This window comes from Camelus bactrianus, chromosome 1, assembly GCF_048773025.1.
Source record: "Camelus bactrianus isolate YW-2024 breed Bactrian camel chromosome 1, ASM4877302v1, whole genome shotgun sequence".
In the NCBI taxonomy this organism is placed as follows: domain Eukaryota; kingdom Metazoa; phylum Chordata; class Mammalia; order Artiodactyla; family Camelidae; genus Camelus; species Camelus bactrianus.
The window spans coordinates 141,058,599-141,083,188 of NC_133539.1; positions in this window are offsets into that span (position 1 = coordinate 141,058,599).

Consider the following 24,590-nt stretch of genomic DNA (forward strand, 5'->3'; position numbering starts at 1 on the left):
TGTAAATATGCCTTGTATGGTGGATGTAAGATTGGTAATCCAAATGCTAACATCTCTGTAGTGAATATTTGTCGAAACCGAGATACATGAAATGTGTTCAGATCACAAAATGTCATGATGAGCACATCTATGTAAATTAAATGTCTATTGGGTAGAACTCGCTCCAAGAGAATTTTTCTGCAAAATCTGCCTCATTTTCAAATCTGGTGTTAGGAAAAATCTTCGAAATATGAGAAAATGCTTCTAAGTGCCAATATGACTTGATTGGTGGATGAAAGTCCGGTAATCCATATGTTAACAAGTGTGTAGTAATATTTTTCAAACTGTGATTCTTGTAGCGCGTTCGGAAGACAGAAATTCACGGTAAAGAAACTATGTAAATTAGAATTCTATTGGGTAGAACTAGCTAGAATAGAATATTTCGGCGAAAATTGCTTGATACTCAAATGTGATATTTGGATAAAGCTGCAAAATGTGAGAAAATATTTGTAGGTGCAAAGATGCCTTTATGTAGGAAGAAAGTTTGGTAATCCACTTTTTCACAACATATTAAAGAATCTTTTTCCTAATCCGTGATGCATGTACCATGTTTGGAACGTGCAATTTCACGGTGATTGAAACAATGTAACTACTTGTCTATTTTGTAGAACTCACTTCAATAGAATTTTTCTGTAATAACTGCTTCATTTTTGAAACTGGCGCTTGGAAAATGCTGCAAAATCTGAGAAAATACTTCTAAGTATCAATATTCAATGTTTTGTGATGTAAGTTCGGTAATCCACATGCCAGCAAATCTGTAATGAATATTTTTCGAATCCGTTATGCATGTAGAACGTTTGGAACACGGAATGTCACGGCGAGGAAATTTATGTAAATTAAATTTCAATAGGTTAGAAATCGCTCCAAGAGTTTTTTCCTGAGATAACAGCCTGATTTTTGAAACTGGCGTTAGGAATAAGCTGCGAACTCAGATTAATCAATTGTAGGTGTAAATATGCCTTGTATGGTGGATGAAAGTTCGGCAATCCGCATACTAACAACTCTGTAGAGAATATTTGTCGAATCCGAGATACATGGAGAGTGTTCAGAACGTAGAATATCACGGTGAGCGTATGTTGGTAAAATACATGTCTCTTGGGTAGAACTCACTCCAAGAGTTTTTTCTGCGAAATCTGCCTCATTTTCGAAACTGGCATTTGGAAATTCCTTCAAAATCAGAGAAAATGCTTCAAAGTGTCAATATGCATTGTATTGTGATGGAAGTTCATAAAGCCACATGCAAACAAACCTGATGTGAATAATTGTAGAAAGCCTATGCATGTAGCGTGATCGTATGACGGAAATTTCCGGAGATGGAATCTATGTAAATTTCATGTCTATTGGGAAGAAATCGCTCCAAAAATTTTTTCTGGAGAAAACGGCCTGATTTTCGAAACTGGCATTAGGAAAAGGCTGCAAATTCAGAGTTAACGTTTCTAGGTTTAAATATGCCTTGTATGGTGGATGAAAGTTCTGTAATACACATGTACATAACTCATTAAAAATGTTTGTCAAATCCGTGAAGTATGTAGAGTGTTCGGAAATTGGAATGTCACTGTGAGGGAAGCTATGTAAATTACATTTCTATGGGAAGTACTTGCTCCAAGAGAATTTTTTGTTAATCTGCCTCATTTTCAAACCTGGCATTAGGAAAACATTTTGAAATATGGGAAAGTGCTTCAAAATGTCAATATGGCATTTATGGTGGGTGAATGTTCGGTAATCCTTATGCTACCAACTCTGTAGTGAATGTTTGTCGAATCCGTGATGCATGTAACGTGTTCAGAACACGGAATGTCACGGTGAGTACAACTAGGTAAATTACATATCTTTTGTGTATAACTCGCTCCAAGAGCATTTTTTTGCCAAATCTGCCTCATTTTCTTATCTGGCATTAAAACTAACCTGTGAAATCTGAGAAAATTCTTCAAAGTGTCAGTAAGCTTTGTATGGTGGATGAAAGTGCTGTAATCCACATGCTAACCACAATGTAGTGAATATTTGTCGAGTCCGAGATGCATGTATCGTGTTCAGAACACGGAATTTCACGGAGAGCGAATCCATGTTAATTACATGTCTATAGGTTAGAACCTGCTCCAAGAGGTTTTTGCCGTGAAATCTGCCTCATTTTCGAAACTGGCGTTTGGAAAGCTCTGTGAAATCAGAGAAAATGCTTCTAAGCATCAATATGCCGTGTATTGTGATGAAAGTCCTGTCATCCTCATGCAAACAACTCTATAGTTTATTTTTGTCGAATCTTTTCTGCATGTAATGTGTTCGAAACATGTAATTTCACAGTGGGGGAATCTATGTAATTTACGTACCTATTGGGTAGAACACGCTCCAACAGTTTTTTCCTTTGAAAACTGCCTGATTTTCGAAACTGCTATTAGGAAAAAGCTGTGAGCTCAGAGTTAATGTTTCTATGTGTCAATATGCCTTGTATGGTGGATGAAAGATCTGTAATACACATGTACATAACTCATTAAAAATGTTTCTCAAATCCTTGATGTATGTAGCCTGTTCGGAACACGGTCTTTCTCGGTGAGGGAAGCTATGCAAATTACATATCTATTGGTTAGAACCCTCTCCAGGAGAGTTTTACTGAAAAATCTGCCTCAGTTTCGAAACTGGTGTTATGAAAACGCTGTGAAATCAGAGTAAATGCTTTAAGGTCACAATATGTCTTCAATGGTTTATTAAAGATTGGTAATTCACATGCTAACAACTCAGCAGTGAATATTTGTTGAATCCTTGGTGCATGAACCGTTTTTTAGGAACACGGAATGTTACGGTGATGGTATCTATGAAAATGAGATGTCTATTGGATGGAACATGCAACAAGAGGATTTTTCTGCGAAAACTGCCTGATTTTCGAAACTGACGTTAGGAAAATTCTGCGAAATGTGAGTAAATGTTTCTAGGTGAAAACATGTCTTGTAAGGTGGATGAAAATTTGATAATCCACATGCTCACACTCATTAAAGGATGATTGTCGAATCCTTGATGCATGTAACATGTTCAGAACACGGAATGTCACGGTGAGTGAACTAGTTAAATTACATATCTTTTGGGTAGAACTGGCTCCAAGAACATTTTCTGTGAAATCAGCCTCATTTTCCAAACTGGCTTTAGGAAAAACCTGAGAAATCTGAGAAAATGCTTCTAAGTGTGAATATGCCTTGAACGGGGAATTTAAGTCTGGTAATCCACGTAACCAACTATGAAGGGAATACTTTTCGAATCCGTGACTTATTTAGCGTGTTTGGAACATGGAAATTTACGGTAATGAAACTACGTAAATTAAAATTCTATTGGGTAGAACTAGCTTGAATAGAATTTTTCTGAACAAATTGCATGATTTTCGAATTTGACGTTTGGACAAAACTTTGAATTGAGAGTAAATACTTGTAGGTGTAAATATGCCTTGTATGGTGGATGTAAGATTGGTAATCCAAATGCTAACATCTCTGTAGTGAATATTTGTCGAAACCGAGATACATGAAATGTGTTCAGATCACAAAATGTCATGATGAGCACATCTATGTAAATTAAATGTCTATTGGGTAGAACTCGCTCCAAGAGAATTTTTCTGCAAAATCTGCCTCATTTTCAAATCTGGTGTTAGGAAAAATCTTCGAAATATGAGAAAATGCTTCTAAGTGCCAATATGACTTGATTGGTGGATGAAAGTCCGGTAATCCATATGTTAACAAGTGTGTAGTAATATTTTTCAAACTGTGATTCTTGTAGCGCGTTCGGAAGACAGAAATTCACGGTAAAGAAACTATGTAAATTAGAATTCTATTGGGTAGAACTAGCTAGAATAGAATATTTCGGCGAAAATTGCTTGATACTCAAATGTGATATTTGGATAAAGCTGCAAAATGTGAGAAAATATTTGTAGGTGCAAAGATGCCTTTATGTAGGAAGAAAGTTTGGTAATCCACTTTTTCACAACATATTAAAGAATCTTTTTCCTAATCCGTGATGCATGTACCATGTTTGGAACGTGCAATTTCACGGTGATTGAAACAATGTAACTACTTGTCTATTTTGTAGAACTCACTTCAATAGAATTTTTCTGTAATAACTGCTTCATTTTTGAAACTGGCGCTTGGAAAATGCTGCAAAATCTGAGAAAATACTTCTAAGTATCAATATTCAATGTTTTGTGATGTAAGTTCGGTAATCCACATGCCAGCAAATCTGTAATGAATATTTTTCGAATCCGTTATGCATGTAGAACGTTTGGAACACGGAATGTCACGGCGAGGAAATTTATGTAAATTACATTTCCCTAGGTTAGAAATCGCTCCAAGAGTTTTTTCCTGAGATAACAGCCTGATTTTTGAAACTGGCGTTAGGAATAAGCTGCGAACTCAGATTAATCAATTGTAGGTGTAAATATGCCTTGTATGGTGGATGAAAGTTCGGCAATCCGCATACTAACAACTCTGTAGAGAATATTTGTCGAATCCGAGATACATGGAGAGTGTTCAGAACGTAGAATATCACGGTGAGCGTATGTTGGTAAAATACATGTCTCTTGGGTAGAACTCACTCCAAGAGTTTTTTCTGCGAAATCTGCCTCATTTTCGAAACTGGCATTTGGAAATTCCTTCAAAATCAGAGAAAATGCTTCAAAGTGTCAATATGCATTGTATTGTGATGGAAGTTCATAAAGCCACATGCAAACAAACCTGATGTGAATAATTGTAGAAAGCCTATGCATGTAGCGTGATCGTATGACGGAAATTTCCGGAGATGGAATCTATGTAAATTTCATGTCTATTGGGAAGAAATCGCTCCAAAAATTTTTTCTGGAGAAAACGGCCTGATTTTCGAAACTGGCATTAGGAAAAGGCTGCAAATTCAGAGTTAACGTTTCTAGGTTTAAATATGCCTTGTATGGTGGATGAAAGTTCTGTAATACACATGTACATAACTCATTAAAAATGTTTGTCAAATCCGTGAAGTATGTAGAGTGTTCGGAAATTGGAATGTCACTGTGAGGGAAGCTATGTAAATTACATTTCTATGGGAAGTACTTGCTCCAAGAGAATTTTTTGTTAATCTGCCTCATTTTCAAACCTGGCATTAGGAAAACATTTTGAAATATGGGAAAGTGCTTCAAAATGTCAATATGGCATTTATGGTGGGTGAATGTTCGGTAATCCTTATGCTACCAACTCTGTAGTGAATGTTTGTCGAATCCGTGATGCATGTAACGTGTTCAGAACACGGAATGTCACGGTGAGTACAACTAGGTAAATTACATATCTTTTGTGTATAACTCGCTCCAAGAGCATTTTTTTGCCAAATCTGCCTCATTTTCTTATCTGGCATTAAAACTAACCTGTGAAATCTGAGAAAATTCTTCAAAGTGTCAGTAAGCTTTGTATGGTGGATGAAAGTGCTGTAATCCACATGCTAACCACAATGTAGTGAATATTTGTCGAGTCCGAGATGCATGTATCGTGTTCAGAACACGGAATTTCACGGAGAGCGAATCCATGTTAATTACATGTCTATAGGTTAGAACCTGCTCCAAGAGGTTTTTCCCATGAAATCTGCCTCATTTTCGAAACTGGCGTTTGGAAAGCTCTGTGAAATCAGAGAAAATGCTTCTAAGCATCAATATGCCGTGTATTGTGATGAAAGTCCTGTCATCCTCATGCAAACAACTCTATAGTTTATTTTTGTCGAATCTTTTCTGCATGTAATGTGTTCGAAACATGTAATTTCACAGTGGGGGAATCTATGTAATTTACGTACCTATTGGGTAGAACACGCTCCAACAGTTTTTTCCTTTGAAAACTGCCTGATTTTCGAAACTGCTATTAGGAAAAAGCTGTGAGCTCAGAGTTAATGTTTCTATGTGTCAATATGCCTTGTATGGTGGATGAAAGATCTGTAATACACATGTACATAACTCATTAAAAATGTTTCTCCAATCCTTGATGTATGTAGCCTGTTCGGAACACGGTCTTTCTCGGTGAGGGAAGCTATGCAAATTACATATCTATTGGTTAGAACCCTCTCCAGGAGAGTTTTACTGAAAAATCTGCCTCAGTTTCGAAACTGGTGTTATGAAAACGCTGTGAAATCAGAGTAAATGCTTTAAGGTCACAATATGTCTTCAATGGTTTATTAAAGATTGGTAATTCACATGCTAACAACTCAGCAGTGAATATTTGTTGAATCCTTGGTGCATGAACCGTTTTTTAGGAACACGGAATGTTACGGTGATGGTATCTATGAAAATGAGATGTCTATTGGATGGAACATGCAACAAGAGGATTTTTCTGCGAAAACTGCCTGATTTTCGAAACTGACGTTAGGAAAATTCTGCGAAATGTGAGTAAATGTTTCTAGGTGAAAACATGTCTTGTAAGGTGGATGAAAATTTGATAATCCACATGCTCACACTCATTAAAGGATGATTGTCGAATCCTTGATGCATGTAACATGTTCAGAACACGGAATGTCACGGTGAGTGAACTAGTTAAATTACATATCTTTTGGGTAGAACTGGCTCCAAGAACATTTTCTGTGAAATCAGCCTCATTTTCCAAACTGGCTTTAGGAAAAACCTGAGAAATCTGAGAAAATGCTTCTAAGTGTGAATATGCCTTGAACGGGGAATTTAAGTCTGGTAATCCACGTAACCAACTATGAAGGGAATACTTTTCGAATCCGTGACTTATTTAGCGTGTTTGGAACATGGAAATTTACGGTAATGAAACTACGTAAATTAAAATTCTATTGGGTAGAACTAGCTTGAATAGAATTTTTCTGAACAAATTGCATGATTTTCGAATTTGACGTTTGGACAAAACTTTGAATTGAGAGTAAATACTTGTAGGTGTAAATATGCCTTGTATGGTGGATGTAAGATTGGTAATCCAAATGCTAACATCTCTGTAGTGAATATTTGTCGAAACCGAGATACATGAAATGTGTTCAGATCACAAAATGTCATGATGAGCACATCTATGTAAATTAAATGTCTATTGGGTAGAACTCGCTCCAAGAGAATTTTTCTGCAAAATCTGCCTCATTTTCAAATCTGGTGTTAGGAAAAATCTTCGAAATATGAGAAAATGCTTCTAAGTGCCAATATGACTTGATTGGTGGATGAAAGTCCGGTAATCCATATGTTAACAAGTGTGTAGTAATATTTTTCAAACTGTGATTCTTGTAGCGCGTTCGGAAGACAGAAATTCACGGTAAAGAAACTATGTAAATTAGAATTCTATTGGGTAGAACTAGCTAGAATAGAATAATTCGGGGGAAATTGCTTGATACTCAAATGTGATATTTGGATAAAGCTGCAAAATGTGAGAAAATATTTGTAGGTATAAAGATGCCTTTATGTAGGAAGAAAGTTTGATAATCCACTTTTTCACAACATAATAAAGAATCTTTTTCCTAATCAGTGATGCATGTACCATGTTAGGAACGTGCAATTTCACGGTGATTGAAACAATGTAAACTACTTGTCTATTTGGTAGAACTCACTTCAATAGAATTTTTCTGTAATAACTGCTTCATTTTTGAAACTGGCGCTTGGAAAACGCTGCAAAATCTGAGAAAATACTTCTAAGTATCAATATTCAATGTTTTGTGATGTAAGTTCGGTAATCCACATGCTAACAAATCTGTAGTGAATATTTTTCGAATCCGTTATGCATGTAGAACGTTTGGAACACGGAATGTCACGGCGAGGAAATTTATGTAAATTACATTTCCCTAGGTTAGAAATCGCTCCAAGAGTTTTTTCCTGAGATAACAGCCTGATTTTTGAAACTGGCGTTAGGAATAAGCTGCGAACTCAGATTAATCAATTGTAGGTGTAAATATGCCTTGTATGGTGGATGAAAGTTCGGCAATCCGCATACTAACAACTCTGTAGAGAATATTTGTCGAATCCGAGATACATGGAGAGTGTTCAGAACGTAGAATATCACGGTGAGCGTATGTTGGTAAAATACATGTCTCTTGGGTAGAACTCACTCCAAGAGTTTTTTCTGCGAAATCTGCCTCATTTTCGAAACTGGCATTTGGAAATTCCTTCAAAATCAGAGAAAATGCTTCAAAGTGTCAATATGCATTGTATTGTGATGGAAGTTCATAAAGCCACATGCAAACAAACCTGATGTGAATAATTGTAGAACGCCTATGCATGTAGCGTGATCGTATGACGGAAATTTCCGGAGATGGAATCTATGTAAATTTCATGTCTATTGGGAAGAAATCGCTCCAAAAATTTTTTCTGGAGAAAACGGCCTGATTTTCGAAACTGGCATTAGGAAAAGGCTGCAAATTCAGAGTTAACGTTTCTAGGTTTAAATATGCCTTGTATGGTGGATGAAAGTTCTGTAATACACATGTACATAACTCATTAAAAATGTTTGTCAAATCCGTGAAGTATGTAGAGTGTTCGGAAATTGGAATGTCACTGTGAGGGAAGCTATGTAAATTACATTTCTATGGGAAGTACTTGCTCCAAGAGAATTTTTTGTTAATCTGCCTCATTTTCAAACCTGGCATTAGGAAAACATTTTGAAATATGGGAAAGTGCTTCAAAATGTCAATATGGCATTTATGGTGGGTGAATGTTCGGTAATCCTTATGCTACCAACTCTGTAGTGAATGTTTGTCGAATCCGTGATGCATGTAACGTGTTCAGAACACGGAATGTCACGGTGAGTACAACTAGGTAAATTACATATCTTTTGTGTATAACTCGCTCCAAGAGCATTTTTTTGCCAAATCTGCCTCATTTTCTTATCTGGCATTAAAACTAACCTGTGAAATCTGAGAAAATTCTTCAAAGTGTCAGTAAGCTTTGTATGGTGGATGAAAGTGCTGTAATCCACATGCTAACCACAATGTAGTGAATATTTGTCGAGTCCGAGATGCATGTATCGTGTTCAGAACACGGAATTTCACGGAGAGCGAATCCATGTTAATTACATGTCTATAGGTTAGAACCTGCTCCAAGAGGTTTTTGCCGTGAAATCTGCCTCATTTTCGAAACTGGCGTTTGGAAAGCTCTGTGAAATCAGAGAAAATGTTTCTAAGCATCAATATGCCTTGTATTGTGATGAAAGTCCTGTCATCCTCATGCAAACAACTCTATAGTTTATTTTTGTCGAATCTTTTCTGCATGTAATGTGTTCGAAACATGTAATTTCACAGTGGGGGAATCTATGTAATTTACGTACCTATTGGGTAGAACACGCTCCAACAGTTTTTTCCTTTGAAAACTGCCTGATTTTCGAAACTGCTATTAGGAAAAAGCTGTGAGCTCAGAGTTAATGTTTCTATGTGTCAATATGCCTTGTATGGTGGATGAAAGATCTGTAATACACATGTACATAACTCATTAAAAATGTTTCTCCAATCCTTGATGTATGTAGCCTGTTCGGAACACGGTCTTTCTCGGTGAGGGAAGCTATGCAAATTACATATCTATTGGTTAGAACCCTCTCCAGGAGAGTTTTACTGAAAAATCTGCCTCAGTTTCGAAACTGGTGTTATGAAAACGCTGTGAAATCAGAGTAAATGCTTTAAGGTCACAATATGTCTTCAATGGTTTATTAAAGATTGGTAATTCACATGCTAACAACTCAGCAGTGAATATTTGTTGAATCCTTGGTGCATGAACCGTTTTTTAGGAACACGGAATGTTACGGTGATGGTATCTATGAAAATGAGATGTCTATTGGATGGAACATGCAACAAGAGGATTTTTCTGCGAAAACTGCCTGATTTTCGAAACTGACGTTAGGAAAATTCTGCGAAATGTGAGTAAATGTTTCTAGGTGAAAACATGTCTTGTAAGGTGGATGAAAATTTGATAATCCACATGCTCACACTCATTAAAGGATGATTGTCGAATCCTTGATGCATGTAACATGTTCAGAACACGGAATGTCACGGTGAGTGAACTAGTTAAATTACATATCTTTTGGGTAGAACTGGCTCCAAGAACATTTTCTGTGAAATCAGCCTCATTTTCCAAACTGGCTTTAGGAAAAACCTGAGAAATCTGAGAAAATGCTTCTAAGTGTGAATATGCCTTGAACGGGGAATTTAAGTCTGGTAATCCACGTAACCAACTATGAAGGGAATACTTTTCGAATCCGTGACTTATTTAGCGTGTTTGGAACATGGAAATTTACGGTAATGAAACTACGTAAATTAAAATTCTATTGGGTAGAACTAGCTTGAATAGAATTTTTCTGAACAAATTGCATGATTTTCGAATTTGACGTTTGGACAAAACTTTGAATTGAGAGTAAATACTTGTAGGTGTAAATATGCCTTGTATGGTGGATGTAAGATTGGTAATCCAAATGCTAACATCTCTGTAGTGAATATTTGTCGAAACCGAGATACATGAAATGTGTTCAGATCACAAAATGTCATGATGAGCACATCTATGTAAATTAAATGTCTATTGGGTAGAACTCGCTCCAAGAGAATTTTTCTGCAAAATCTGCCTCATTTTCAAATCTGGTGTTAGGAAAAATCTTCGAAATATGAGAAAATGCTTCTAAGTGCCAATATGACTTGATTGGTGGATGAAAGTCCGGTAATCCATATGTTAACAAGTGTGTAGTAATATTTTTCAAACTGTGATTCTTGTAGCGCGTTCGGAAGACAGAAATTCACGGTAAAGAAACTATGTAAATTAGAATTCTATTGGGTAGAACTAGCTAGAATAGAATATTTTGGCGAAAATTGCTTGATACTCAAATGTGATATTTGGATAAAGCTGCAAAATGTTAGAAAATATTTGTAGGTATAAAGATGCCTTTATGTAGGAAGAAAGTTTGATAATCCACTTTTTCACAACATAATAAAGAATCTTTTTCCTAATCCGTGATGCATGTACCATGTTTGGAACGTGCAATTTCACGGTGATTGAAACAATGTAAACTACTTGTCTATTTGGTAGAACTCACTTCAATAGAATTTTTCTGTAATAACTGCTTCATTTTTGAAACTGGCGCTTGGAAAATGCTGCAAAATCTGAGAAAATACTTCTAAGTATCAATATTCAATGTTTTGTGATGTAAGTTCGGTAATCCACATGCTAACAAATCTGTAATGAATATTTTTCGAATCCGTTATGCATGTAGAACGTTTGGAACACGGAATGTCACGGCGAGGAAATTTATGTAAATTACATTTCCCTAGGTTAGAAATCGCTCCAAGAGTTTTTTCCTGAGATAACAGCCTGATTTTTGAAACTGGCGTTAGGAATAAGCTGCGAACTCAGATTAATCAATTGTAGGTGTAAATATGCCTTGTATGGTGGATGAAAGTTCGGCAATCCGCATACTAACAACTCTGTAGAGAATATTTGTCGAATCCGAGATACATGGAGAGTGTTCAGAACGTAGAATATCACGGTGAGCGTATGTTGGTAAAATACATGTCTCTTGGGTAGAACTCACTCCAAGAGTTTTTTCTGCGAAATCTGCCTCATTTTCGAAACTGGCATTTGGAAATTCCTTCAAAATCAGAGAAAATGCTTCAAAGTGTCAATATGCATTGTATTGTGATGGAAGTTCATAAAGCCACATGCAAACAAACCTGATGTGAATAATTGTAGAAAGCCTATGCATGTAGCGTGATCGTATGACGGAAATTTCCGGAGATGGAATCTATGTAAATTTCATGTCTATTGGGAAGAAATCGCTCCAAAAATTTTTTCTGGAGAAAACGGCCTGATTTTCGAAACTGGCATTAGGAAAAGGCTGCAAATTCAGAGTTAACGTTTCTAGGTTTAAATATGCCTTGTATGGTGGATGAAAGTTCTGTAATACACATGTACATAACTCATTAAAAATGTTTGTCAAATCCGTGAAGTATGTAGAGTGTTCGGAAATTGGAATGTCACTGTGAGGGAAGCTATGTAAATTACATTTCTATGGGAAGTACTTGCTCCAAGAGAATTTTTTGTTAATCTGCCTCATTTTCAAACCTGGCATTAGGAAAACATTTTGAAATATGGGAAAGTGCTTCAAAATGTCAATATGGCATTTATGGTGGGTGAATGTTCGGTAATCCTTATGCTACCAACTCTGTAGTGAATGTTTGTCGAATCCGTGATGCATGTAACGTGTTCAGAACACGGAATGTCACGGTGAGTAAAACTAGGTAAATTACATATCTTTTGTGTATAACTCGCTCCAAGAGCATTTTTTTGCCAAATCTGCCTCATTTTCTTATCTGGCATTAAAACTAACCTGTGAAATCTGAGAAAATTCTTCAAAGTGTCAGTAAGCTTTGTATGGTGGATGAAAGTGCTGTAATCCACATGCTAACCACAATGTAGTGAATATTTGTCGAGTCCGAGATGCATGTATCGTGTTCAGAACACGGAATTTCACGGAGAGCGAATCCATGTTAATTACATGTCTATAGGTTAGAACCTGCTCCAAGAGGTTTTTGCCGTGAAATCTGCCTCATTTTCGAAACTGGCGTTTGGAAAGCTCTGTGAAATCAGAGAAAATGTTTCTAAGCATCAATATGCCTTGTATTGTGATGAAAGTCCTGTCATCCTCATGCAAACAACTCTATAGTTTATTTTTGTCGAATCTTTTCTGCATGTAATGTGTTCGAAACATGTAATTTCACAGTGGGGGAATCTATGTAATTTACGTACCTATTGGGTAGAACACGCTCCAACAGTTTTTTCCTTTGAAAACTGCCTGATTTTCGAAACTGCTATTAGGAAAAAGCTGTGAGCTCAGAGTTAATGTTTCTATGTGTCAATATGCCTTGTATGGTGGATGAAAGATCTGTAATACACATGTACATAACTCATTAAAAATGTTTCTCAAATCCTTGATGTATGTAGCCTGTTCGGAACACGGTCTTTCTCGGTGAGGGAAGCTATGCAAATTACATATCTATTGGTTAGAACCCTCTCCAGGAGAGTTTTACTGAAAAATCTGCCTCAGTTTCGAAACTGGTGTTATGAAAACGCTGTGAAATCAGAGTAAATGCTTTAAGGTGACAATATGTCTTCAATGGTTTATTAAAGATTGGTAATTCACATGCTAACAACTCAGCAGTGAATATTTGTTGAATCCTTGGTGCATGAACCGTTTTTTAGGAACACGGAATGTTACGGTGATGGTATCTATGAAAATGAGATGTCTATTGGATGGAACATGCAACAAGAGGATTTTTCTGCGAAAACTGCCTGATTTTCGAAACTGACGTTAGGAAAATTCTGCGAAATGTGAGTAAATGTTTCTAGGTGAAAACATGTCTTGTAAGGTGGATGAAAATTTGATAATCCACATGCTCACACTCATTAAAGGATGATTGTCGAATCCTTGATGCATGTAACATGTTCAGAACACGGAATGTCACGGTGAGTGAACTAGTTAAATTACATATCTTTTGGGTAGAACTGGCTCCAAGAACATTTTCTGTGAAATCAGCCTCATTTTCCAAACTGGCTTTAGGAAAAACCTGAGAAATCTGAGAAAATGCTTCTAAGTGTGAATATGCCTTGAACGGGGAATTTAAGTCTGGTAATCCACGTAACCAACTATGAAGGGAATACTTTTCGAATCCGTGACTTATTTAGCGTGTTTGGAACATGGAAATTTACGGTAATGAAACTACGTAAATTAAAATTCTATTGGGTAGAACTAGCTTGAATAGAATTTTTCTGAACAAATTGCATGATTTTCGAATTTGACGTTTGGACAAAACTTTGAATTGAGAGTAAATACTTGTAGGTGTAAATATGCCTTGTATGGTGGATGTAAGATTGGTAATCCAAATGCTAACATCTCTGTAGTGAATATTTGTCGAAACCGAGATACATGAAATGTGTTCAGATCACAAAATGTCATGATGAGCACATCTATGTAAATTAAATGTCTATTGGGTAGAACTCGCTCCAAGAGAATTTTTCTGCAAAATCTGCCTCATTTTCAAATCTGGTGTTAGGAAAAATCTTCGAAATATGAGAAAATGCTTCTAAGTGCCAATATGACTTGATTGGTGGATGAAAGTCCGGTAATCCATATGTTAACAAGTGTGTAGTAATATTTTTCAAACTGTGATTCTTGTAGCGCGTTCGGAAGACAGAAATTCACGGTAAAGAAACTATGTAAATTAGAATTCTATTGGGTAGAACTAGCTAGAATAGAATATTTCGGCGAAAATTGCTTGATACTCAAATGTGATATTTGGATAAAGCTGCAAAATGTGAGAAAATATTTGTAGGTGCAAAGATGCCTTTATGTAGGAAGAAAGTTTGGTAATCCACTTTTTCACAACATATTAAAGAATCTTTTTCCTAATCCGTGATGCATGTACCATGTTTGGAACGTGCAATTTCACGGTGATTGAAACAATGTAACTACTTGTCTATTTTGTAGAACTCACTTCAATAGAATTTTTCTGTAATAACTGCTTCATTTTTGAAACTGGCGCTTGGAAAATGCTGCAAAATCTGAGAAAATACTTCTAAGTATCAATATTCAATGTTTTGTGATGTAAGTTCGGTAATCCACATGCTAACAAATCTGTAGTGAATATTTTTCGAATCCGTTATGCATGTAGAACGTTTGGAACACGGAATGTCACGGCGAGGAAATTTATGTAAATTACATTTCCCTAGGTTAGAAATCGCTCCAAGAGTTTTTTCCTGAGATAACAGCCTGATTTTTGAAACTGGCGTTAGGAATAAGCTGCGAACTCAGATTAATCAATTGTAGGTGTAAATATGCCTTGTATGGTGGATGAAAGTTCGGCAATCCGCATACTAACAACTCTGTAGAGAATATTTGTCGAATCCGAGATACATGGAGAGTGTTCAGAACGTAGAATATCACGGTGAGCGTATGTTGGTAAAATACATGTCTCTTGGGTAGAACTCACTCCAAGAGTTTTTTCTGCGAAATCTGCCTCATTTTCGAAACTGGCATTTGGAAATTCCTTCAAAATCAGAGAAAATGCTTCAAAGTGTCAATATGCATTGTATTGTGATGGAAGTTCATAAAGCCACATGCAAACAAACCTGATGTGAATAATTGTAGAAAGCCTATGCATGTAGCGTGATCGTATGACGGAAATTTCCGGAGATGGAATCTATGTAAATTTCATGTCTATTGGGAAGAAATCGCTCCAAAAATTTTTTCTGGAGAAAACGGCCTGATTTTCGAAACTGGCATTAGGAAAAGGCTGCAAATTCAGAGTTAACGTTTCTAGGTTTAAATATGCCTTGTATGGTGGATGAAAGTTCTGTAATACACATGTACATAACTCATTAAAAATGTTTGTCAAATCCGTGAAGTATGTAGAGTGTTCGGAAATTGGAATGTCACTGTGAGGGAAGCTATGTAAATTACATTTCTATGGGAAGTACTTGCTCCAAGAGAATTTTTTGTTAATCTGCCTCATTTTCAAACCTGGCATTAGGAAAACATTTTGAAATATGGGAAACTGCTTCAAAATGTCAATATGGCATTTATGGTGGGTGAATGTTCGGTAATCCTTATGCTACCAACTCTGTAGTGAATGTTTGTCGAATCCGTGATGCATGTAACGTGTTCAGAACACGGAATGTCACGGTGAGTACAACTAGGTAAATTACATATCTTTTGTGTATAACTCGCTCCAAGAGCATTTTTTTGCCAAATCTGCCTCATTTTCTTATCTGGCATTAAAACTAACCTGTGAAATCTGAGAAAATTCTTCAAAGTGTCAGTAAGCTTTGTATGGTGGATGAAAGTGCTGTAATCCACATGCTAACCACAATGTAGTGAATATTTGTCGAGTCCGAGATGCATGTATCGTGTTCAGAACACGGAATTTCACGGAGAGCGAATCCATGTTAATTACATGTCTATAGGTTAGAACCTGCTCCAAGAGGTTTTTGCCGTGAAATCTGCCTCATTTTCGAAACTGGCGTTTGGAAAGCTCTGTGAAATCAGAGAAAATGCTTCTAAGCATCAATATGCCGTGTATTGTGATGAAAGTCCTGTCATCCTCATGCAAACAACTCTATAGTTTATTTTTGTCGAATCTTTTCTGCATGTAATGTGTTCGAAACATGTAATTTCACAGTGGGGGAATCTATGTAATTTACGTACCTATTGGGTAGAACACGCTCCAACAGTTTTTTCCTTTGAAAACTGCCTGATTTTCGAAACTGCTATTAGGAAAAAGCTGTGAGCTCAGAGTTAATGTTTCTATGTGTCAATATGCCTTGTATGGTGGATGAAAGATCTGTAATACACATGTACATAACTCATTAAAAATGTTTCTCAAATCCTTGATGTATGTAGCCTGTTCGGAACACGGTCTTTCTCGGTGAGGGAAGCTATGCAAATTACATATCTATTGGTTAGAACCCTCTCCAGGAGAGTTTTACTGAAAAATCTGCCTCAGTTTCGAAACTGGTGTTATGAAAACGCTGTGAAATCAGAGTAAATGCTTTAAGGTCACAATATGTCTTCAATGGTTTATTAAAGATTGGTAATTCACATGCTAACAACTCAGCAGTGAATATTTGTTGAATCCTTGGTGCATGAACCGTTTTTTAGGAACACGGAATGTTACGGTGATGGTATCTATGAAAATGAGATGTCTATTGGATGGAACATGCAACAAGAGGATTTTTCTGCGAAAACTGCCTGATTTTCGAAACTGACGTTAGGAAAATTCTGCGAAATGTGAGTAAATGTTTCTAGGTGAAAACATGTCTTGTAAGGTGGATGAAAATTTGATAATCCACATGCTCACACTCATTAAAGGATGATTGTCGAATCCTTGATGCATGTAACATGTTCAGAACACGGAATGTCACGGTGAGTGAACTAGTTAAATTACATATCTTTTGGGTAGAACTGGCTCCAAGAACATTTTCTGTGAAATCAGCCTCATTTTCCAAACTGGCTTTAGGAAAAACCTGAGAAATCTGAGAAAATGCTTCTAAGTGTGAATATGCCTTGAACGGGGAATTTAAGTCTGGTAATCCACGTAACCAACTATGAAGGGAATACTTTTCGAATCCGTGACTTATTTAGCGTGTTTGGAACATGGAAATTTACGGTAATGAAACTACGTAAATTAAAATTCTATTGGGTAGAACTAGCTTGAATAGAATTTTTCTGAACAAATTGCATGATTTTCGAATTTGACGTTTGGACAAAACTTTGAATTGAGAGTAAATACTTGTAGGTGTAAATATGCCTTGTATGGTGGATGTAAGATTGGTAATCCAAATGCTAACATCTCTGTAGTGAATATTTGTCGAAACCGAGATACATGAAATGTGTTCAGATCACAAAATGTCATGATGAGCACATCTATGTAAATTAAATGTCTATTGGGTAGAACTCGCTCCAAGAGAATTTTTCTGCAAAATCTGCCTCATTTTCAAATCTGGTGTTAGGAAAAATCTTCGAAATATGAGAAAATGCTTCTAAGTGCCAATATGACTTGATTGGTGGATGAAAGTCCGGTAATCCATATGTTAACAAGTGTGTAGTAATATTTTTCAAACTGTGATTCTTGTAGCGCGTTCGGAAGACAGAAATTCACGGTAAAGAAACTATGTAAATTAGAATTCTATTGGGTAGAACTAGCTAGAATAGAATATTTCGGCGAAAATTGCTTGATACTCAAATGTGATATTTGGATAAAGCTGCAAAATGTTAGAAAATATTTGTAGGTATAAAGATGCCTTTATTTAGGAAGAAAGTTTGATAATCCACTTTTTCACAACATAATAAAGAATCTTTTTCCTAATCCGTGATGCATGTACCATGTTTGGAACGTGCAATTTCACGGTGATTGAAACAATGTAAACTACTTGTCTATTTGGTAGAACTCACTTCAATAGAATTTTTCTGTAATAACTGCTTCATTTTTGAAACTGGCGCTTGGAAAATGCTGCAAAATCTGAGAAAATACTTCTAAGTATCAATATTCAATGTTTTGTGATGTAAGTTCGGTAATCCACATGCTAACAAATCTGTAATGAATATTTTTCGAATCCGTTATGCATGTAGAACGTTTGGAACACGGAATGTCACGGCGAGGAAATTTATGTAAATTACATTTCCCTAGGTTAGAAATCGCTCCAAGAGTTTTTTCCTGAGATAACAGCCTGATTTTTGAAACTGGCGTTAGGAATAAGCTGCGAACTCAGATTAATCAATTGTAGGTGTAAATATGCCTTGTATGGTGGATGAAAGTTCGGCAATCCGCATACTAACAACTCTGTAGAGAATATTTGTCGAATCCGAGATACATGGAGAGTGTTCAGAACGTAGAATATCACGGTGAGCGTATGTTGGTAAAATACATGTCTCTTGGGTAGAACTCACTCCAAGAGTTTTTTCTGCGAAATCTGCCTCATTTTCGAAACTGGCATTTGGAAATTCCTTCAAAATCAGAGAAAATGCTTCAAAGTGTCAATATGCATTGTATTGTGATGGAAGTTCATAAAGCCACATGCAAACAAACCTGATGTGAATAATTGTAGAAAGCCTATGCATGTAGCGTGATCGTATGACGGAAATTTCCGGAGATGGAATCTATGTAAATTTCATGTCTATTGGGAAGAAATCGCTCCAAAAATTTTTTCTGGAGAAAACGGCCTGATTTTCGAAACTGGCATTAGGAAAAGGCTGCAAATTCAGAGTTAACGTTTCTAGGTTTAAATATGCCTTGTATGGTGGATGAAAGTTCTGTAATACACATGTACATAACTCATTAAAAATGTTTGTCAAATCCGTGAAGTATGTAGAGTGTTCGGAAATTGGAATGTCACTGTGAGGGAAGCTATGTAAATTACATTTCTATGGGAAGTACTTGCTCCAAGAGAATTTTTTGTTAATCTGCCTCATTTTCAAACCTGGCATTAGGAAAACATTTTGAAATATGGGAAAGTGCTTCAAAATGTCAATATGGCATTTATGGTGGGTGAATGTTCGGTAATCCTTATGCTACCAACTCTGTAGTGAATGTTTGTCGAATCCGTGATGCATGTAACGTGTTCAGAACACGGAATGTCACGGTGAGTAAAACTAGGTAAATTACATATCTTTTGTGTATAACTCGCTCCAAGAGCATTTTTTTGCCAAATCTGCCTCATTTTCTTATCTGGCATTAAAACTAACCTGTGAAATCTGAGAAAATTCTTCAAAGTGTCAGTAAGCTTTGTATGGTGGATGAAAGTGCTGTAATCCACATGCTAACCACAATGTAGTGAATATTTGTCGAGTCCGAGATGCATGTATCGTGTTCAGAACACGGAATTTCACGGAGAGCGAATCCATGTTAATTACATGTCTATAGGTTAGAACCTGCTCCAAGAGGTTTTTGCCGTGAAATCTGCCTCATTTTCGAAACTGGCGTTTGGAAAGCTCTGTGAAATCAGAGAAAATGTTTCTAAGCATCAATATGCCTTGTATTGTGATGAAAGTCCTGTCATCCTCATGCAAACAACTCTATAGTTTATTTTTGTCGAATCTTTTCTGCATGTAATGTGTTCGAAACATGTAATTTCACAGTGGGGGAATCTATGTAATTTACGTACCTATTGGGTAGAACACGCTCCAACAGTTTTTTCCTTTGAAAACTGCCTGATTTTCGAAACTGCTATTAGGAAAAAGCTGTGAGCTCAGAGTTAATGTTTCTATGTGTCAATATGCCTTGTATGGTGGATGAAAGATCTGTAATACACATGTACATAACTCATTAAAAATGTTTCTCAAATCGTTGATGTATGTAGCCTGTTCAGAACACGGTCTTTCTCGGTTAGGGAAGCTATGCAAATTACATATCTATTGGTTAGAACCCTCTCCAGGAGAGTTTTACTGAAAAATCTGCCTCAGTTTCGAAACTGGTGTTATGAAAACGCTGTGAAATCAGAGTAAATGTTTTAAGGTCACAATATGTCTTCAATGGTTTATTAAAGATTGGTAATTCACATGCTAACAACTCAGCAGTGAATATTTGTTGAATCCTTGGTGCATGAACCGTTTTTTAGGAACACGGAATGTTACGGTGATGGTATCTATGAAAATGAGATGTCTATTGGATGGAACATGCAACAAGAGGATTTTTCTGCGAAAACTGCCTGATTTTCGAAACTGACGTTAGGAAAATTCTGCGAAATGTGAGTAAATGTTTCTAGGTGAAAACATGTCTTGTAAGGTGGATGAAAATTTGATAATCCACATGCTCACACTCATTAAAGGATGATTGTCGAATCCTTGATGCATGTAACATGTTCAGAACACGGAATGTCACGGTGAGTGAACTAGTTAAATTACATATCTTTTGGGTAGAACTGGCTCCAAGAACATTTTCTGTGAAATCAGCCTCATTTTCCAAACTGGCTTTAGGAAAAACCTGAGAAATCTGAGAAAATGCTTCTAAGTGTGAATATGCCTTGAACGGGGAATTTAAGTCTGGTAATCCACGTAACCAACTATGAAGGGAATACTTTTCGAATCCGTGACTTATTTAGCGTGTTTGGAACATGGAAATTTACGGTAATGAAACTACGTAAATTAAAATTCTATTGGGTAGAACTAGCTTGAATAGAATTTTTCTGAACAAATTGCATGATTTTCGAATTTGACTTTTGGACAAAACTTTGAATTGAGAGTAAATACTTGTAGGTGTAAATATGCCTTGTATGGTGGATGTAAGATTGGTAATCCAAATGCTAACATCTCTGTAGTGAATATTTGTCGAAACCGAGATACATGAAATGTGTTCAGATCACAAAATGTCATGATGAGCACATCTATGTAAATTAAATGTCTATTGGGTAGAACTCGCTCCAAGAGAATTTTTCTGCAAAATCTGCCTCATTTTCAAATCTGGTGTTAGGAAAAATCTTCGAAATATGAGAAAATGCTTCTAAGTGCCAATATGACTTGATTGGTGGATGAAAGTCCGGTAATCCATATGTTAACAAGTGTGTAGTAATATTTTTCAAACTGTGATTCTTGTAGCGCGTTCGGAAGACAGAATTTCACGGTAAAGAAACTATGTAAATTAGAATTCTATTGGGTAGAACTAGCTAGAATAAAATATTTCGGCGAAAATTGCTTGATACTCAAATGTGATATTTGGATAAAGCTGCAAAATGTGAGAAAATATTTGTAGGTGCAAAGATGCCTTTATGTAGGAAGAAAGTTTGATAATCCACTTTTTCACAACATAATAAAGAATCTTTTTCCTAATCCGTGATGCATGTAACATGTTTGGAACGTGCAATTTCACGGTGATTGAAACAATGTAAACTACTTGTCTATTTGGTAGAACTCACTTCAATAGAATTTTTCTGTAATAACTGCTTCATTTTTGAAACTGGCGCTTGGAAAACGCTGCAAAATCTGAGAAAATACTTCTAAGTATCAATATTCAATGTTTTGTGATGTAAGTTCGGTAATCCACATGCTAACAAATCTGTAATGAATATTTTTCGAATCCGTTATGCATGTAGAACGTTTGGAACACGGAATGTCACGGCGAGGAAATTTATGTAAATTACATTTCCCTAGGTTAGAAATCGCTCCAAGAGTATTTTCCTGAGATAACAGCCTGATTTTTGAAACTGGCGTTAGGAATAAGCTGCGAACTCAGATTAATCAATTGTAGGTGTAAATATGCCTTGTATGGTGGATGAAAGTTCGGCAATCCGCATACTAACAACTCTGTAGAGAATATTTGTCGAATCCGAGATACATGGAGAGTGTTCAGAACGTAGAATATCACGGTGAGCGTATGTTGGTAAAATACATGTCTCTTGGGTAAAACTCACTCCAAGAGTTTTTTCTGCGAAATCTGCCTCATTTTCGAAACTGGCATTTGGAAATTCCTTCAAAATCAGAGAAAATGCTTCAAAGTGTCAATATGCATTGTATTGTGATGGAAGTTCATAAAGCCACATGCAAACAAACCTGATGTGAATAATTGTAGAAAGCCTATGCATGTAGCGTGATCGTATGACGGAAATTTCCGGAGATGGAATCTATGTAAATTTCATGTCTATTGGGAAGAAATCGCTCCAAAAATTTTTTCTGGAGAAAACGGCCTGATTTTCGAAACTGGCATTAGGAAAAGGCTGCAAATTCAGAGTTAACGTTTCTAGGTTTAAATATGCCTTGTATGGTGGATGAAAGTTCTGTAATACACATGTACATAACTCATTAAAAATGTTTGTCAAATCCGTGAAGTATGTAGAGTGTTCGGAAATTGGAATGTCACTGTGAGGGAAGCTATGTAAATTACATTTCTATGGGAAGTACTTGCTCCAAGAGAATTTTTTGTTAATCTGCCTCATTTTCAAACCTGGCATTAGGAAAACATTTTGAAATATGGGAAAGTGCTTCAAAATGTCAATATGGCATTTATGGTGGGTGAATGTTCGGTAATCCTTATGCTACCAACTCTGTAGTGAATGTTTGTCGAATCCGTGATGCATGTAACGTGTTCAGAACACGGAATGTCACGGTGAGTAAAACTAGGTAAATTACATATCTTTTGTGTATAACTCGCTCCAAGAGCATTTTTTTGCCAAATCTGCCTCATTTTCTTATCTGGCATTAAAACTAACCTGTGAAATCTGAGAAAATTCTTCAAAGTGTCAGTAAGCTTTGTATGGTGGATGAAAGTGCTGTAATCCACATGCTAACCACAATGTAGTGAATATTTGTCGAGTCCGAGATGCATGTATCGTGTTCAGAACACGGAATTTCACGGAGAGCGAATCCATGTTAATTACATGTCTATAGGTTAGAACCTGCTCCAAGAGGTTTTTGCCGTGAAATCTGCCTCATTTTCGAAACTGGCGTTTGGAAAGCTCTGTGAAATCAGAGAAAATGCTTCTAAGCATCAATATGCCTTGTATTGTGATGAAAGTCCTGTCATCCTCATGCAAACAACTCTATAGTTTATTTTTGTCGAATCTTTTCTGCATGTAATGTGTTCGAAACATGTAATTTCACAGTGGGGGAATCTATGTAATTTACGTACCTATTGGGTAGAACACGCTCCAACAGTTTTTTCCTTTGAAAACTGCCTGATTTTCGAAACTGCTATTAGGAAAATGCTGTGAGCTCAGAGTTAATGTTTCTATGTGTCAATATGCCTTGTATGGTGGATGAAAGATCTGTAATACACATGTACATAACTCATTAAAAATGTTTCTCAAATCCTTGATGTATGTAGCCTGTTCGGAACACGGTCTTTCTCGGTGAGGGAAGCTATGCAAATTACATATCTATTGGTTAGAACCCTCTCCAGGAGAGTTTTACTGAAAAATCTGCCTCAGTTTCGAAACTGGTGTTATGAAAACGCTGTGAAATCAGAGTAAATGCTTTAAGGTCACAATATGTCTTCAATGGTTTATTAAAGATTGGTAATTCACATGCTAACAACTCAGCAGTGAATATTTGTTGAATCCTTGGTGCATGAACCGTTTTTTAGGAACACGGAATGTTACGGTGATGGTATCTATGAAAATGAGATGTCTATTGGATGGAACATGCAACAAGAGGATTTTTCTGCGAAAACTGCCTGATTTTCGAAACTGACGTTAGGAAAATTCTGCGAAATGTGAGTAAATGTTTCTAGGTGAAAACATGTCTTGTAAGGTGGATGAAAATTTGATAATCCACATGCTCACACTCATTAAAGCATGATTGTCGAATCCTTGATGCATGTAACATGTTCAGAACACGGAATGTCACGGTGAGTGAACTAGTTAAATTACATATCTTTTGGGTAGAACTGGCTCCAAGAACATTTTCTGTGAAATCAGCCTCATTTTCCAAACTGGCTTTAGGAAAAACCTGAGAAATCTGAGAAAATGCTTCTAAGTGTGAATATGCCTTGAACGGGGAATTTAAGTCTGGTAATCCACGTAACCAACTATGAAGGGAATACTTTTCGAATCCGTGACTTATTTAGCGTGTTTGGAACATGGAAATTTACGGTAATGAAACTACATTAATTAAAATTCTATTGGGTAGAACTAGCTTGAATAGAATTTTTCTGAACAAATTGCATGATTTTCAAATTTGACGTTTGGACAAAACTTTGAATTGAGAGTAAATACTTGTAGGTGTAAATATGCCTTGTATGGTGGATGTAAGATTGGTAATCCAAATGCTAACATCTCTGTAGTGAATATTTGTCGAAACCGAGATACATGAAATGTGTTCAGATCACAAAATGTCATGATGAGCACATCTATGTAAATTAAATGTCTATTGGGTAGAACTCGCTCCAAGAGAATTTTTCTGCAAAATCTGCCTCATTTTCAAATCTGGTGTTAGGAAAAATCTTCGAAATATGAGAAAATGCTTCTAAGTGCCAATATGACTTGATTGGTGGATGAAAGTCCGGTAATCCATATGTTAACAAGTGTGTAGTAATATTTTTCAAACTGTGATTCTTGTAGCGCGTTCGGAAGACAGAAATTCACGGTAAAGAAACTATGTAAATTAGAATTCTATTGGGTAGAACTAGCT